We start from the raw sequence: 18,371 nt of genomic DNA on the forward strand, positions 1-18,371 counted from the left end.
ATCTCAGCCATTCACACACATAACCCTAATTCCCTAAGCCGTGGCTCCCCCATGGAATTATCCCATTTTATGTTCTGACCAACGCGGTGCATTCCGCAATTTTTCACCCAAATTTCCCACCTTTGCCGTGGACCCTAATTCCATATATTTCCCCACATCCGTAGCCTCCATTACCATATAACCCTAATTTCCTATTATTTTCCCTAGCCAACGCAGCAACCATTTTATATTTTTCTCCCATTAATAAATTAATCCAGCCGCACCATCCCATATTATTATTTCTTCATTGCCGTGCCTTTCAAAAACTGTCAAGCCGTGCATTTTGATAACCTAAATTCCTGGCAGCCACTTTTTTCCATTAAAACCGTGCAGCCATTCCACATATTTTTTATATAACAGCCGCAATCCATTCTCCCAGGATTCAAAATAGCGCAGCAGCAACCATTATCAAAGAAACTGTCCAGCCGCACCTTTTTCCTTCTCTGCAGCAGCCTTCCTCCACTTTCCACCACCATACAAACCTTCACACACCACCCCATAGCCTTGCCGCATCCCTAAACCACCTTAAATCTATCCCTAACCCAGAAAACCATCCAAAAACCACCCATAACCAAACTGTCGCAGCAAGGAGAAGAGGAAAGAGGACTTAGACGCGCAGAAATTCAAGTGGATTCGTTGGGCGTTCTAGGTGTAATCCATCCTTTGTTCTTTATGTTTAAATTCAATTTTATTTTTCTTGTTGTGACCATGAGAGGCTAAATCCCCCTAGTTAGCTAGGGGGTGATTCGAAACCATGTTTATGCTTGCAAGATGAATTGATTACATTTGGTTGGAATTTCATAAGTTGTGATTCAATTTGTTTAACTGTTTGATTGATAACTTATTTATGTATGTTTATTGAGAGTGCACGCTTAATTTTCATGCATGAATATGACGCTAGAATATAAGTGAATTTCACCTAATAGTTATGAACTTTTATTCACAAGTAGTGGAGGTTGCTTATAAACAATCGCGTTAAATGAATTCTTGGCACTAGTTTCATGCTCATCATAGTAACGAATGCCTCGTCAACACTTATAGTTTTCATGATGCTTAATGATCTTTGATTGTATCTTTATTGTGCTTTTCACGTAAAGGACTTTTGGAGAATGTTTTGAATTGCGTTGCGCTAACCCATCCAATTCATTAACTTAAGGAGAACTTGACGGTTAATTTAAGCGGACCTAATTAACCTGGGGTGTTGAATTTCATAATTTATCGAAAGACCAACTGAAAATCAAATTGTATGCAAGTGTGACATGTGTGGAGAAGAACCTTCTAGCTAGCATTCATCCATATTTTCATCACATTCATATTTACATTCTGCTTTTAAATTACAATCGTTGCATTTAGTTTAATTTCGTCAAAACCTCAATCCCCCTTTACTTTAGTGTCCAATTTAGTTAGAAAGTGTCTTAGTTTGTGTTTATAAGTGTTTTGTATTCTTTGAGTCTTTTGATTTGTTTGAGTGTTTTTATTGTTAGTTTTGCATTCTTTGAGTCTAGTTTAGTGTTTCAACTTTATTTTACATTTTTGAGTCAGTGTCCAAGTGATTTAGTAATCCCTCCTAATCCCCGGTTAAGAACGACCCCTACTTATTTATATACTACAATTGTCACAAGAGGGTTTTAATTTGTGTGCTTACTTAGACAGCATCACACATAGATAAGTAAATCGAATTCACAACTTATGAAACGCAATTAGAAGTAATCAAATCATATCGCAAGCATAAACATGTATTTCGAATCCCCCCTAGCCAAGGGGGGGTTTAGTTCCTCATACGTACAAGACAAAGATAAGTAAATTTAATCATTGAATATCAAGGAGAGAAAACACCTAAAAATTCCAACAACTCAAACTTGAATTGTATGAACGTTTAGGCCCTCTTCTCCTCCTCTTTGTTGTAGCACAAGGTCTAAGGATAATGTTTTGGAGGGTATTTGTATGTGGAATGGAGTGGGGAGTTGTGGAAATAGAAGGGAAGGCACGGCTTTGAAGTATTGTGGATGTTGGAATTGGTTGGGTAAGCCACGGCTAAGGGATTCTAAGGGGAAGATGGTGTGTGTTTGTGTTGTGGTAATGAGAATGATACTTTGTGGTTGCAATGGATGTTTATTTATAGGTGGATGAATGATTAAAAGAGGGAATATGACAGCTAGGGAGAGAATGTAGCTGCCATCATAAAGAGTGAATGGATGTGCTGGAATTGAGTGGATGTATTGCTGCCAGGATGGGGGAAAATATGGAAAATGGAAGTGTGATGCATGGCAAAGCTGGAAGTGTTTGTGTTTGGGGAGAGAATGGGAATGCATGTGAGAGAATGTGAGAGAATGTGAGAGAATGATTAAGGAGGGGATGCATGTGGATTAAAGAGTGAATGGTGGCTGCAATAATGAAATGGAATGCTGGAAAGGCTATGAAATGCACGGCAATGAATTTGTGTTAGGTGATGGGTGCATGTGTTGGCTGAATTATTGTTGGGAAAGCATGTGAGGGAATGATTATGGTGAATGATGATGAATGCATGTGGAAGTGTGGTTGAAATGAAGGAGTGGAATGCTGGAATGTTATGCACGGCAATGGTGGAAATGGAAGTGCTGGAATTGATGGAATGCACGGCTAAGGATTGAACATGGCTTGGGTGATTAAACAAAGGGAGAGATAGCTAGGGGGTGGGAATATATGCATGATGATGGCTGAATTATATAATGAAAAGTGAATGATTAATGCTCTAGTGTTAGGACAAAGGTGCGGCTAGGATATAGGAAAGGTTTAAATGTCCTAAAACTAAAGGGAACAAAGTTCCAACACTTTGGTCTTCAATTTCGTCCAACACTTTGGCTCCAAGCATAAGCTATCCATCCTTAGCCCAAAAGTGCTCCAAAAGGCTCCAAAATGCACTTCTTTGCTCCTTTAACCCTTAGAACCTGAAAACATACGAAAATAACTTAAAAGACTTAAAGAACTAAGAAATAACAACGTAAATGCACAAGAACAAGCCAACTAAGTTGCCTAAATATGCTCCTATCAGGTTCCAACTGTTGATAGACTCGGGTTCGAGGTCGATGTACCAATCAAAAGCGTTACTTTTCAGTGAACGCACGAACTGTTTGACGAGTTAGTCTCCCTCTGTCCCAGCATTGTTGCAAGTTTCAATGAAATGGGTGACATGTTGCTTCGGGTTACCTTTTCCATCGAACTGCATGAATTTTGGGGGCTGATAACCCCTTGGCATCGTCAAAGCATCAATCTTCTTGGAGTAGGGCTTTGAGTACAGTACAGAGTCATGTGAACTTCCTTCGTACTGTGTCTTGATAGTGCTTGCAATCATCTCCTGTAGTTGTTGGATAGAGAGAGATCACATGAACGCCGTTGCTTGGTCTAGCTTTAGCTTCTCTTCGACTTTCTCTGCTGGAGGCTCCTCTTCTTCGTCGACTTCTTTCTTTACTAGGCTATCATTTGGGTCGACTTTCACGTCAGGCCGCGCATCTAGTTGGTTGACGAGTGCGGCAATCTGCAAGTCCTTCTCTTCCACAGTCCGTGTGAGCTTTGCGATTGCTTTATTCATCTGAGCTAGCTGCTCCTCGATTGAAGTTGCTCCAGTGGTCATGACTTGCATGGTTGTACTGCCGCTCGAATCAGCGTCGGAGAGTAGGGACTCTGAGTATTTCCTCGGACTTTCCCCTCTTGATGCCCTTAGCGAGGCTAGGGTGATCACAGGCTCGTGCCTCAGGTGCTCTTGTTCCTTTGACAAAGTTAATGCAGGGGTGGAAGCCGCGGCAAAAAGAGCTCTTGCCTTACTTCGGGTTATGATGCCCGAAATATCACCACTTGCGGCGATGATGTTCTTGTTCTTTGCTTTGATTGCAGGAACAGCTTGATCCTTTCTTGATGCCATTTGCGTTTTTCGATGATTTGAGGATAGAGATGAGAGGTAGAGATGTCCCACCGGGCGTGCCAAATTTGTAAACACGAAAAGTTCCTGAAACAAGAAACAAGAATACGTGTACAAAATAATATTTCTGTGTTTAATGATTTTGGGGTTACAACCTCTTTGTAATTTGATCCTCTGATTCTATCTTCGTAGGGTGTAGGTTTGTGGATGAGTTGTTGATCCAAAGGGCCGTCGGGGCTTGATCTAAGTATGAACAGTTGATGAATGGATCTTCAAGGGGCGTTGGGCTTGATCTTGAAGAATGGGTGTATGGGTTTGTTGAGGTTGTTCATCCAAAGGGCCGTTGGGGCTTGATCTTAGGATGAACGGATGATGAATGATGAACACTTTCTTCAAGGGGCCGTCGGGGCTTGATCTTGAGTTGGTGGGAGTTCTTCAAGGGCCGTTGGGGCTTGATCTTGAAGAAGGATTTGACGAAGAACGAAGAGTGCTTTCTTGATCCTTCAGAATTTTCTTGAGAGCTTTAGAACTTTAAGGCTTCAAGGTTTTGGTGTGTCTAGGGAGTATTCTCTTCCATTTTGGGAGTAGAGAAATGTATTTGTGAATTGGTGTCTCTTCCTCTTGATGGAGAAGCCTATTTATAGGCTTTGAGAGTGAATCACCACCATTCATTTTTTTGGTGAAGTGAGTGGATGATGTAGGTGAAGTGAGTGGAGGTTGTAGGTGAGGTAAATGGATGATGTAGGTGAAATGAGTGGAGGTTGTTGGTGAAGTGAGGGAATGATATAGGTGAAATAAGTGTTGTATTGGTTAACATTTATTTCACTGAAATTTCGATGTCTACAATGTTTCAACGCATAACGCGGTGTTTAATCAGTGGTATATTTAATTATTTGTATTCTGACTTTGATATTAGATAATGATGTACCAGGCACTATATCGATACCTAATTAAGAATATATGTGTGCATAGCTGGCCTTCAAGCCTAGGAACATAGTAATAATATTTTATGAAATAATTAAGAAAATTGCAACCACTGCAAAATAATGATATTATTTAATTCTTATCATTGTGATTGATAAGAAAAGCTTTTTTAAGAAGCATTATTATTGATGGGCCGTCCGGTTACAATGTTTCATGGATGTAGGGAGCCTTAATTCAACAGAGGAATGAATTCATCTAGTTCCGATGACAATTGAGTTGCGAATATGTGTATGTTTTAGTTATGTCATTAAGTTGCGAATATGAATATGTATATGTCATTGAGTTGCGAATGTGAAACTTGCTGACACCAATTATCTAATATGGGAAAGCCAAGTCAAACCTTTCCTTCTTGGTCAAAATCTTTGGTGTTTTGTTGATGGTTCTTTCCCATGTCCACCTGCCACTCTTGCTCCCACTTCCTCTTCTGACAAGTCCTTTGACCCTCCAGCTGCCTCACAAGATTCCCAACCTAATCTTGATTACTTTTCTTGTCTAAAACTATTCTTCCTCAAGTGGTTGGTCTCTCTACCTCCAAGGATATTTAGGATTGTCTTCAACAGAACTTTTCGCAGCAATCTCTTGCTAATGGGGCTCAATTGAAGTTTCATCTTTTCTCCATCACAAAAGGTACCAAGTTGATCTCCGACTACCTTGCTCATGCTAAGAATCTTGCGGATCAACTGACTACCATCAATGACCCTGTATCCAATTCTGATTTGGTCACTTTTGTTCTTCGTGGTTTGGGTCCCGAATATGGCATGCTTGTTACGGCTATTCTTCATTTCCCGCCACTGCCTAGTTTTTATGATCTTCGTATTTGTCTTTTATCCTTTGAGGCTCAACAAAAGTTGGTCGTACAGATGACTCCAAACGCTCAACCAAGCGCTTTTCTCTCTGCTCATAATCCATGCGAACCCTGCACCCCTCGCACCCGTGTTCAACCTACTCGCTTTCCTGCTGTTGCCTCTGCACAGGGATATGGTCCTGTTCGCCCGCCACTCAACCTGGCTGTTTCTCAAGGCCTCTTAGGCCCTCCGCCTCTTCTTCGACAATGCTGGAATTGCTGACAGTATGGTCATCTTGCTGCTCGGTGTCCTCATCCTCGTGTTTTTGCTGGTATGCATATTGCCTTTTCAATTGACCCTAATTGGTACTTTGATTCTGGAGCTACCAATTATATGACTCATGATGCATGCTCAGCTTCTACCTCAATTCTACAGTCTTCTTTTGACTAAGTTGTTATTGGTAACGGCACTTCCCTCCCCATCACTCATTCTGGTAATGTCTCTTTCACTTCTGGTACTTATGTCTTCTGTCTTTCTGATGTTCTTCGTGTTCCTTCCTTACATAAAAATCTGTTATCCGTTGCTCAATATACTAAGGATTCTCATGTTAGCATTACATTCTTTCCATGGGGCTATACAATTCATGATTTAACCACTGAAGTTCTTTTTTTTCAGGACCAATGTAAGGATGGTCTTTATCCTGTTCTTCCAACACTTTTGTCTACCTCACCGGTTGCACTTGCTTTTGTAGCCGTGTCATCTTCTGTTTGGCATCATCGTCTCGGCCATCCGTCCAATAAAGTGCTTCACACACTTGTTTCTCAGTCATTTTTAGATTCTAAATGTTTGGCAAGTCAATTTTGTAGCCATTGTGCCTTGGCCAAATCTATTAGGCTTCCTTTTTCTTCTAATGAACATAGTTTTGTTGCTCCTTTTGAATTAATACATTCGGATGTTTGGATGTCTCTCATTATTTCGACTTATGGGTTTCGTTATTATGTTTTATTTACGGATGATTATACTCACTTCTCTTGGATTTTTCCAATGTGTCTCAAATCTAAAGTCTTTGGTCATTTTCCAACTTTGTCATGTATGTCAAAAATAAATTCTCTTTGTCCATTAAACAAATCCAAAGTGATGGGGGTAAGGAATATGATAACTTCCAATTTAAGCAATTTTATGCCACTATTGGAATTGTGCATCATTTTTCTTATCCACACACACCTCAACAAAATGGTTTAGCTGAACGAAAGCATCATCATATCGCTGACATGAGTCGTACTCTTCCTTTTACTGCTCAAATGCCTCATCATTTATGGGCTGAAACCCTTTGTACAGCCGTTTACTTGATCAATCGACTTCCGACTCCGGTACTTGAATGGGCTTTTCCATATCAAAAATTGTTCTCTCACAATCCAAATTACTCATTCCTTCGGACATTTGGGTGTGTATGTTACCCATTTCTTGGTGTTTATGTTTCTAACAAATTACAACCCCGCTGTCTTGAGTGTGTCTTTGTAGGTTACAGTGATCGTCATAAAGGCTACCGCTGTCTACATCCTCCTACGAGTCGACTTTACACTTCTCGTCATGTGAATTTTCATGAAGCCAAATTTTATTTTGGTGCTACTAACCGTTCCACACCTGTCGTGAGCACCGACTTTGTCCTTTTAATTGTTGACTTTTGCTTGGACCAAAATTCTTTTCCAAGGCCCACCACTACAACACAAAACTCAAGTCCTATTTTTGTCTCGACTCCAATTCATCAAATAAACCAAACTCCTAACCCCATTAACTAGACTCCTCAACCTGTGCCTAGCATCCAATCTCCCCCCTCTGCAACTTCTTCAGAACCCATCTTGCATCTACCGCCTTCCAGCACCCCTATTCCTGATACATCACCCGTCCCACCAATCTCCAGTCCTCCATCTTCTATTCAAACTCGTTCTAAATTAGGAATCTTTAAACCAAATCCAAAATATGCCAATTTCTCCACCCATTACCCTCTTTCTCACGCCCTGACCACACTACTCATGTGAAATCCCGTTCTCGGATTTCACTATTATAATCTACGTATTTGTATTATTGAGATTTTATTTTAATTTATTTGAAATTAGATTTCAATTAAACTAGTAACAAAAAGTGAAGTTTGAAAAATTATTATTTACTCGTTGACCTTTTGAAGTCACAAGTAACGTTCTCGAATAGATCTCAAACCCACTAACGCATAGGCGAAAGCCGTTTTCAAGTCCGAATTATAACGGTATAGTTACAGACGTTTGAAATTGTGAACTATAGATTGTGATAAATATTTAATTCCCACATGTGGGTTAAAGGTTAAGTTAGTTTAATAAAAAGGGAACCAATCAGATTTTTAAGGAGGGGAGGAGTGACCAATGGGGGGAAGGAGAAAGGAGGGGAAAGGAGAGACCCGAAATGGGTCATTTTTGACCCGCGAACCACCATTTTTGACCCAGCTTCCGTTTTGAGTGATCTTGGTGTCCATGGAAAGCTCTTGATGAGGCCTACACCTTTGTAGTGTTAGATTTCCCAATTTCTTTCCCATTTTTCCAGTTCGAAGCCACAAACCCAAGGGTGTTCCGGTGGCTTTATCCCTTTTTCCGGTAGCTACGGTAAGTTTCACCATCCATGACCACCACCAAAAGACTTCCCTCAACCCCAGGAACAAAGCCTAAGAGGTGTTGGAGGCGTCAGAGTTTAATTGGAAGCCAAATTCGAAGCACACCCACCTTAGGGTTTTGGCGGTTCGTGGCCAGTTTGGGGTGTTTTCCGGCCAAATTGGCCTTGGCCGCAGATATAAAGTTTACTCTACTCATTGGGATCTTCATTCCTGTAAAATTTGGTAATTTTGGAAATAATTAGATTTTTCCAGCGAGTCGGGGCGGCCGACAGCCACCCATGGCGGCGCGTGGCAAGGGGGCTGTCGATGTCATTCTTAGGATAAATTAGATGCCTTGAGCTCAGTTTTGTTAATTGTATGATATAAGTTGATTGTTGGAACCTAAATTCTTGATGATACGTTAATTGGTAAAAGTGTGAATTGACGATTCGACCGTTGGATCGTCACCAAACCTTAATGTGTGATAGAACATAATATTTGTGGATCATAGAAACTTTCAGATTGGGAATCCGACATATGGATCTTCCCTAATTGGATTTGTAAGTTTGTAAAATAAAATGTCGACCGCTACTAGAATTGGTGATTGGCTAAGATCCGACCGTTGGATCGCGATGAAATTTTAGTATGGTTTTCTAGGAACATAATGTGGATTGTGGGAAGTTATTGATAAAAAATCCAATGTACAGACCTTCAGGATCAAATTACACGGAGTTGTGGACCCTATTGTTGACCGAGAGTTGACTTGTGGTCAACCTGTCTCGGAGCGTTCTAAATATTAAAATTAGTACTACGGGACTAATTGAAAGCTAGTGGGTCTATATTGGTAAGATAGCAACTTGAATATATGAAATATGATTGTTATCTTAATTTCTTATATTAGTATCATTTGTGAATATGAATTGGTCTTATAAATATGATTTCTATTGAAATGTGAAATTTATATATTTAACCATAGACCTATGCTAATTAAATATGATTTGGCTTGTGTAGTGGTGATGTTTGTGATATATACGTGTTTAATTAACTTTTTAATAATGTGAATGATAATTATGATGAATGTTATGACAATTATGGGATCTAAATATTGTTTGATAATTATTTGGATATGATTGCCAACTGAATACCTATTTGAACTTGGCACCATTACCTAGCATGAGATGGAGATGAAAGTCAGGAGATGAGTTAGGTACTTTAGTAGAAATAGTAATTGAGGGAATTCCTTGTGTTGTGCTCCATATGCTAGATCTTGGTTGATATGTGGAATCAATAGCAGGTATACGTATAATTATGTTTAATGTGTGATGATGAGATTGCACCACATAGTTGTGGTACATGGATGGTCCTGCTGGGTATATTCGTGATGGGGACCATATGTATTCAGGGATGATCATGCTTGGTATATCCGCTATAGGTGATTACTGCCTGCACGACGAGTTTATGCCTATGGTCTGGCTTGGTTTATCCGTGATGGGGGACCATACGCATTCTAAAGGTGATGATGATTGGTTGTGCATGATACATTTTTAGGCGATCATATTTGGTTTGGTTCCGTGGAGTGGTCCGGAACCCGAGGTTGTTGAATTTTGTGGGGTGGCCTAAAATTCCATTGTTTGGAGAAGTAGGCTTGGCCTAATTATGTAACCTTAGCCTTAGTTTATATATATATATATATATATATATTTGTGTCAATGGTTTCAAAAGTCTTGTAATTGAGTTAGAAAAGATGTTGGACGTCTGAGTGACTTCTTTGGGATTTTGATGATTCGATTATGATTTCATAAGGAATGAATTTAGAAGATATGAGAATGATGATCAAATTAATTAATTAATGCGGCTAGAGGATGGTTTTGTGTTAGTCGGCTCTTAAATATGATGTGTATTGTGAATTGCGATGTCCTGATGAGACATAATGATTTATATGTTGGATGGGAGAAATATCATGTTTTCATGGGGATTGGTAATGTAGCTGAGTCTAGGAATTACATGTTGTCAGGTTATATCGAATGATTGAGGAATGCGATGCTTTTCTGCTTGAACTTAGTGGGATAAATGTCTGATTTTGTGAATAGTGAACTACGAATGTCTTGATCCCTATTGAGAGTACGTAGGCAGTCTAACGAGGAGGTTCGATGCAGCCTTAAAGTAAAAGAAAGATTTCTTTGCAATTTGATTCTCGAATTCTGATTGCCATATTCCTAAGATGGGGTATGTGAGTTATACGAGTTTTTGGGTGACGTCACGTGTCGATCTTGGATGTATGTCGGGATCGGGGCGTGACAACTTGCCTCTAATGTTGAACCCATATGTTACACTCAAGCTGCTCGATCTCTAGCATGGAAGCAAGCCATGCATGATGAATTCAATGCTCTTCTCAAACAAGGTACCTGGTTTTTGGTTCCTCCATTCTCCACACAGAACCCAGTTGGCTATAAATGGGTTTTCAAAGTCAAACGACGATCCGATGGCAATGTTGAGCATCACAAAGCACGTCTTGTGGCCAAGGGATTTCACCAACAATATGGGGTCGATTATTTTGATACATTCAGCCTGGTTGTTAAACCAACTACGATTCGAATCGTGCTCAGTCTTGCAGTTAGTTCCAGATGGTCCATTCGACAACTCGATGTTAAGAATGTTTTTCTCCATGGCGCCTTATCTGAGGAAGTTTATATGAAACAACTTCTTGGGTTTGTTGATCCTAGCCGACCAAATCATGTCTGCAAACTTCACAAGGCTATATATGGTCTTAAACAAGCACCTTGTGCTTGGTTTCAATGTTTTAGTTCATTCTTGATTCGTGTTGGTTTTACTCAAAGCCGCTTTAATGATTCCATGTTTGTATATCAGGATCAATTTCATAAGATGATTTTGCTTTTCTATGTTGACGACATTGTGCTCACAGGTAGCATTCAGTCCTATTTACAAACTTTTATCAATACCTTGGGCACTGAATTTGACATCAAGGACCTTGGCCGACTTCATTACTTTCTTGGTATTGAGGTTACAAATGAGAAAGGTTATGTTCATTTTAATTAGGCTAAATATGCTCTTGATGTCCTTTAACGCAGTAACATGTTTGCATGTAAATCGGTTTTTGTACCCATGTTGTCTAAGGGCAGCCTCTTTTGCACTCATGGTTCTTCCCTGTTAGACCCCAGCCCATATCAACAGATTGTCGGTGCTCTCCAATATCTCACCATGACTCGTCCCGACATTTCGTATGCTGTACAACATTTTTCGCAGTTCATTGGATCTCCTACTGATGTTCACTATGAAGCAGTCAAACGCATCCTACGTTATCTCAAAGGTACACTTGGACATGGCCTCCCTATTCGCTGTTCTACGAATTCCTCATTTGTTGTTGCCTATTCGGATGCAGATTAGGCAAGTTGTCCTGATACCCGCCGGTCCACTACTGGTTATTGTGTCTTTTTCAGACCTATTTAATTTTCCAATGTGCAAAGAAGCAACGTACTGTTTCACATTCGAGTGCCGAAGCTGAGTACCAAGCCTTAGCATATGCATGTGCATATACTATATGGATTCAAGGTCTTCTCCATGAACTTCGGCATTATCTCACACATCCAATTATTCTTAATTGTGACAATTTAGCTACCACGTATCTCGCTGCCAACCCCGTTTTTCATGCTCGCACCAAACACATTGCTATTGATTATCATTTTGTCCAAGAATGTGTCATTTTGGGTAGTCACCGAGTTCACTTCATCCCTTTTACTCATCAACTAGTAGATGTTTTTACCAAGGGATTGTCTGCTGATTGTTTTGGGCGTCTTATTTCCAAACTTGTCTCTTTGCCAGTGTCAAGTTTGCAGGGGGATGTTAGGGAGTTACAATAGTTAATGACACTAATTATAGAATATTGGCCAATTGTCTGTTATATTGTAACTCCATATTTATGTGTATATCTATGGTCTTTAAGGTGTAACCGTAGAGTAATAGCTACTCACTTGTATATGGATTGTGTAATAATCAAGGAAATTCAGTTTCTACACTTATAATCAGTTTTAGTTTGCTTTCCTTTTTCATTTTTGGCTAGCCATGCGTGCTAGGCTTATTTTATAACCAAAATGGTCCTTGAGATTTGCATAACATATCACTTTGGTCACTGAGATTGAAAATCAATAGAAATGGTCCCTAAGATTGTCCACCATCCATTATTTTGGTCATTCTGTTAAAAACTCCGTTAAGTGTCCTGGAGCTCTTGGTTGGGAGTTTGGGCAATTTTCAAAGCTTCGTAACTCAATCATTTCTTAACCAAATTCGATCCATAATATATCAAAATAAAAATAGGAAAGTGTAGAACAAGATTGAACCATTTGGAAGCCCAATGGTAGTCGAAGATGGCCGAAAAATAGTCTAAAAGGTGACTGGTTCGTGGGAAAACTTACAGGAAATTGGGTAAACTTTCAACATTCATAACTTCTTCAATACTCAACAAAATCGAGTGATTCAAAAAACGAAAATCATACTTATCAACGAAACGAAGAGAATGATACCTTTCTTGATGGCTAATTCGCCGTGATTTGGCCGAAAACAGCTCGAAAGTGGCTAGCTCGAAGCTTTGAAAATTGCCCAAATGTTCGGCCAAGAGCTCCAAGACACTTAACGGAGTTTTTAACGGAATTATCAAAATAATGGATGGTGGACAATCTTAGGGACCGTTTCTATTGATTTTCAATCTCAGAGACCAAAGTGATGTGTTATGCAAATCTCAAAGACCATTTTGACTAAAAAGCCTTAATTTTATCCATGCATTTTTTTCTTCCCCGGCCAATTGGCTAACTAGATCGAAGATATGTTGTCTTGGTTACTAATCTAGTATTTCTATTGATTAAGTTCTATATTTCGAAGTGTATAATCAATAAATATGTTATAAAATAATATAAGCATTATTTTATCAGAGAGTATTATGTTGCTCTATTATTGTTAATTAAAATAATGATTTCTGTATGTTGACACGATTAATCTATTTAACTAGTGGTTTTGATTATTCTACTTCTTAATGTAAGCATATGGTTTTGATTAACATGCTTGCTTGACGAACAAACATTTATCTACTTAGATATGACTATATACAGAGTAATGCTAGGGAGATCACGTATTTACACATCAGTATATTATATTATGTAGCAAATTATGCAATAATCAACAATCAATTAGAAAAATTATTAATTGATGTGTCATGTACATATCACTTCTCACATTAAATGATAAATTAATGTGGTAGAAAAATGTTGTCACCCTAGATTTTTTATGCATAAGTGAATAGATTCAAGGATGGAAAGAGAAAGAAAACTCACATCATCACGACGAATAATACCAAAATGGCGGGGGAAGTGATCGAGAGGTCGAGGATAGTTTCCCCGGTAAGTCTTGAATTCACACTTTGGAACAAAGCGCCAATGATTTGCTGGTAAGGATTTAGTCCACTTAAGCTGTCTGAACTCCTCTCCAAGGATAAATGGTACCCATTGTACCATAATCAACCCAAAAACTGTGACAACCAAAATTGATGAGTGGAGGCTTGGTAGCAAATGTAGGAACCCAATCTCCCCTGTGTTCTTCAACAAGTAATTGCACAAGTGTTTTTTCTTTTGAAAGTTTTCTCAAAACCCAAATCAAAAATCTCAAGCATGAGGGCAGCAGTGTGTTGCCAAGAAGGACTTGAGGAATAAGTATGAGGAGGAGACCAAAGTTTTTGCTGAAAGCCATCATGTTTTCATTGGTTGGAACAAAACCACAACTTAAGAAAGTTGAAACTGTGGTGAAAAGCCAGAATGTATGAAGGTTTAACCCCTTAGTTTTTAGTACATTTCTTGCATTTGAAATAACTGCAAGATAAAGTGAAACCATTGTCACCCCAAGACCACATAACCCAAAAACCCGACCGCATGAAACTTCAAAGACTCACCATCTAATGGTTTATCAATTTCGCCATGATCAATGTCCATCCCTAAATTCAAATCTTGACGCTTGGTTGCCAAGCCCATTTCGATTGGATCGATTACAAGATTTGTAGGACTTGACGAAGAACTAACATCACTACTAATAGAAACAACTTTGTGTTTAGCTAATAGCATGAGTTTGAACTTCTTCAATTGAAGTCCAGCCATGGACGTGAAGACCTCCCCACCTATGAACAGTAAAATGGTTAAAATAATGAGTTGGCCATTGGAGAAGACCTCCATTTCAACAGTAGACATGCTGGAAACCGTTGTTGCAGAAACCAAGGTTAATAACAAATCTAAGTTCCTAGGCCTAAAAGAATGGTCGGTTCTTGGCTTCAAAGCCTTGAGAACCTCAAAACCAAGAAAAGAAAGGGTGACAAAATAGACTAGTTCCATCCAAAAATGGCTTTGCCCTTTGGAGGAAGCAACGGTAGTAACATAGAAATAGAAAGCCTATGGATTTGCTAAGATGTGCTAGTTTGAGAAATGAACAACTACAGAGCTGTTGCACTTTCTTGCCAAAATGAGCAAAGTTATTCATCTTTGCCCTTTTTTTATGAGGAAAAAGTTTGTATGGCATGGTTTTGCGTTTAGGGTGGGGATATTTATATACGTGGAGTGCTCCAGCCCGTGGTTGCTATTATTTATTTATTGATACTCTAAAAATCTAATTGTGTACTTTAAATTTTCTATATTTAAAAAAAATATATATTCTCATTAGGAGTGCACAATAGATATTTGAAGTGCCCATAATAATTCCTTATTTATTAATCAACAATTATAATCCATGAAATTCACATGGCCTCTTTTAAGTAAATAATGTGATCATAATAACTCACATGCCAAATTTCATTAAAACATTGAAGTCCTTGTGCTGCAATCACTTCTTGGTTATGAACATTTACATTACACTTAAGGTCTTGAGTTTGAATCTTCATTCTCTCACTATCACCTGTATAAAAATAAAAATAAATGACTTCTTAAAATATGTGAATGTTGCTAGACCAAATGGACATTTATTTTATGGAGTTTTAAGACTACCATAAACAATGAGATAGGTCATCCAAATTTGTTACACAAATATATACGGGTATGGGAATATTTTTGCTTACCACCATAACTATGGTGTATGCTCACCATACACCTAATTATTTGTCACATGTCCTTTCAACTAAACTGGTTAACTTTCACATTCTTTTTTTAACGAACGATTTTATATTTATCTACATTAAAGCAGAGGAGGTGGGTTTAGCCTCACAATGGGTTAGCAATAATGTAGTTCAAGTTCGCCTTTGGGGAGAATTGTTACAACACATACTTTGAAATACTATATTTTATGCCCGAGATGTGTGAAATGACTATTATGCCCTTGAGTGGGTCTCTTAAATAATCTATTGAGCCTCGATTGGAAAGTTTAAACCTCGTACTTTCTTAAGTATCATAATTTTATTTTTCGTAAATTAGTTTAACGTCAAAATCGAATTACGAATCAAGACCCCGATGGTCTATTTGTAATTAAATAAACGTGGAGAGGGTAACTTTGTAATTTCACCTAACTCGGGTTAAGTGGGATTAACCCACTCTGCTCTCTCTCTCTCTCTCTCTCTCTCTTTTATTTTTTGAACTTCCCTCCCTCTCTCTCTTTCTTGAACTCACTCTCCCTTCAGCCCCGAGAGAAGAAAGCTCTCACTCTCCCACTTACCTTCACAAATCAAAACTTATTTCTACATATTCAAAGTTTGTTGGATGCAAGGATCACAATGGTGGTCTTGCATGTGAGATCAGTGCAATGTGGACCTCGGCACCGTTGAAGCTAAGAACTTCGAGCTCTCAAATTCAAACCAAGGCGAGACTTGTGTTTCTTCTTTGAATTTTTGAGTTAATCATGCTGTTCTACACTACATGAAGTTGGTTTTATGTTGAAACTTAAGGGTTTTGACCTTTGCTTTTCTCTATGTTTCGAACCCAACACCGACGACAAACTTCTACGAAATGTCGTCGAGTTTGAAGTTGATGGGTGTTCTAGTACATTAAATATTTTTCCCTTTGTCTTTGTGATAATTGGGATGATGTTTTGAACTACTAATTTGAGTCGTAACCCTTGCATGCACCTCAATCTCTCTTTTCCAGTTCTCGACGAGTGTGAACGGACGAACTTCGGCTAGTTCGTGGTTGTTGGGGCACGGACCCCTTTGGAATAGAACTCATGTAATTAAATACCTTGTTGCATGTGGATTTTAGTTGAGAAACACCGAGATTGACATGCATGCATCCTGTTTTTCCCATTTTCAGAATCCGACAAGGAACTCCAGTCAACTTCCTTCGAATTCGAGACGGATTCAAGCTCCATTGGTCCAAATTTGGGTTTTGGTAATTCCACAGGCCTTAATTCATGTTTTAAGTTGGTTTTGGAGTGACAAATCCATGAAATCGAGCTCAGGAAAGCCTTGATTGTGTTTTGGGATTTTTCCTGCAGCTTTCGGCTACGGCAATGGTGGCCAACTACGGTCACCGTTAATTTTGATGGCAAGAATTGAGATTCTAATAACTTTAACGAAATCTACCAACGGAGCAGGTATATTTCGTTAACCTATTCAAACCCTCACTGCATCGGCGAGTGTGACATCTACTCGTCGAACCGCAACAACGAGTACGACGGCGCGTTTATTGAGGACGGCAGCCCACGGCTGCACGTGTTTTTGGTGCGTGACGACACATGGCATCATTGCGGCGGCACATGCAGTAGTGTGTGATAGACCTAAGACCTACCCTAGGTTTTTTTGGATGCTAGTATTTCCTGCTTGCTATACTTATTTTAGTGGCATGAGGATGATTGATTGAGTTCAGGTATGATTTTTGAACTTGAATTGAATGTTTTTTTTATTGTAGTAATTGATGAGATTTTACTATTATGGTAGTAAATATTATTATATAGTTTTCGATATATATGGAGCCTAAAATAATCCCAAAAATTCTAGAGGCAACACATGGACCTTTGCTCAAGAAAGATAAGATTGCCTTCATTAAATGGGCAGGCTCCTCAAATACTTTCACGCGCATCTCACACCCCTGAAGGTCCCGACAGCTGAATACGACTGCCCACAGCTTACCTACCCTTGGCAAGGAAAAGTTAAAGCATTAAAGATAATGATTGATTACCCAAATCCTATCCTTAGTACATTCTTAATTCAAGATTGACTCCATTCAAATAAGTAATCACTATTTAAATCAATTAGGGATAATTATTCCATTATCTCAAGATATTATTTCCTATTTAATATCTTGAGAATATTTCTCCACAAAACCTTGGCCAATAGGATGCCGCCATGTGTAGGCTAAAACCTTAACACCTTGGCTAGCCATTCTCCTATATGTACCCCCTATTCTACCAAATTTCTGTACGATTTTGCTACCCTTAAAAATCCCTAAACACTTTACTCTTCTCAGATAAACTAACTTAGGCATCAGAGATCCATTGGCCTAACACCCCACCTCTTGGGTGCATGAGGCTTAGGTCCTTGATCAAAGGTGTTGATTGTTTTGCAGGTGCATTTTAATCAAAGCTAAAGATGGCAGAAATTTGCATCGACAAATTGATGCTTTCATTAAGAGCTAATTCAAATACTTGAAGAAGCCTCTTGCATTTGGTTTCTTGAATTTTCTGTTACATTGAATTTCTTACATGTAACATCAATTAATTTTTCGTAGAAAAGTTTATTGATCAATCATTGGAGAAAGGATACAATGGTAGGAAATTTAGAAACCACGACAAACGGAACCCCTTACGTACAAGAATTTGGACCGGAGAGCAGAGATGAGGACATAGCCCCACTGCCGCTCTGCACAGGAGCCCATGACCCAAGAATAGGAGGCCCACGACGTGCCAGCTATTACAACAGGCCCAGGTTAGGAGGCCTAGCCCATTGCAACAACCCAGCTGCTATCCAGCCAGCCCAGGCCCGGGGGAACCTTGCAGAGCTGGCCCAACCAAGAAGAGTAGCCCACGTGTAGGCGGCCCAAGTCCAACTCACTACCAGCCAAGCCCAGTCCATTGTCAG

The 18,371-nt window shown here is 39.2% G+C and overlaps 1 pseudogene; it reads right to left on the reverse strand.

The window, feature by feature from the left end:
• The window catches only part of LOC103931617, a 52,793-nt pseudogene extending 37,939 nt beyond the window's left edge, over nucleotides 1-14,854 (reverse strand).
• Nucleotides 14,855-18,371: the final 3,517 nt, after the last annotated feature.

The sequence above is a fragment of a genome, unplaced genomic scaffold, assembly GCF_019419815.1.
Source record: "Pyrus x bretschneideri cultivar Hongxiangsu unplaced genomic scaffold, Pyrus_bretschneideri_v1 Contig36, whole genome shotgun sequence".
Taxonomy (NCBI): domain Eukaryota; kingdom Viridiplantae; phylum Streptophyta; class Magnoliopsida; order Rosales; family Rosaceae; genus Pyrus; species Pyrus x bretschneideri.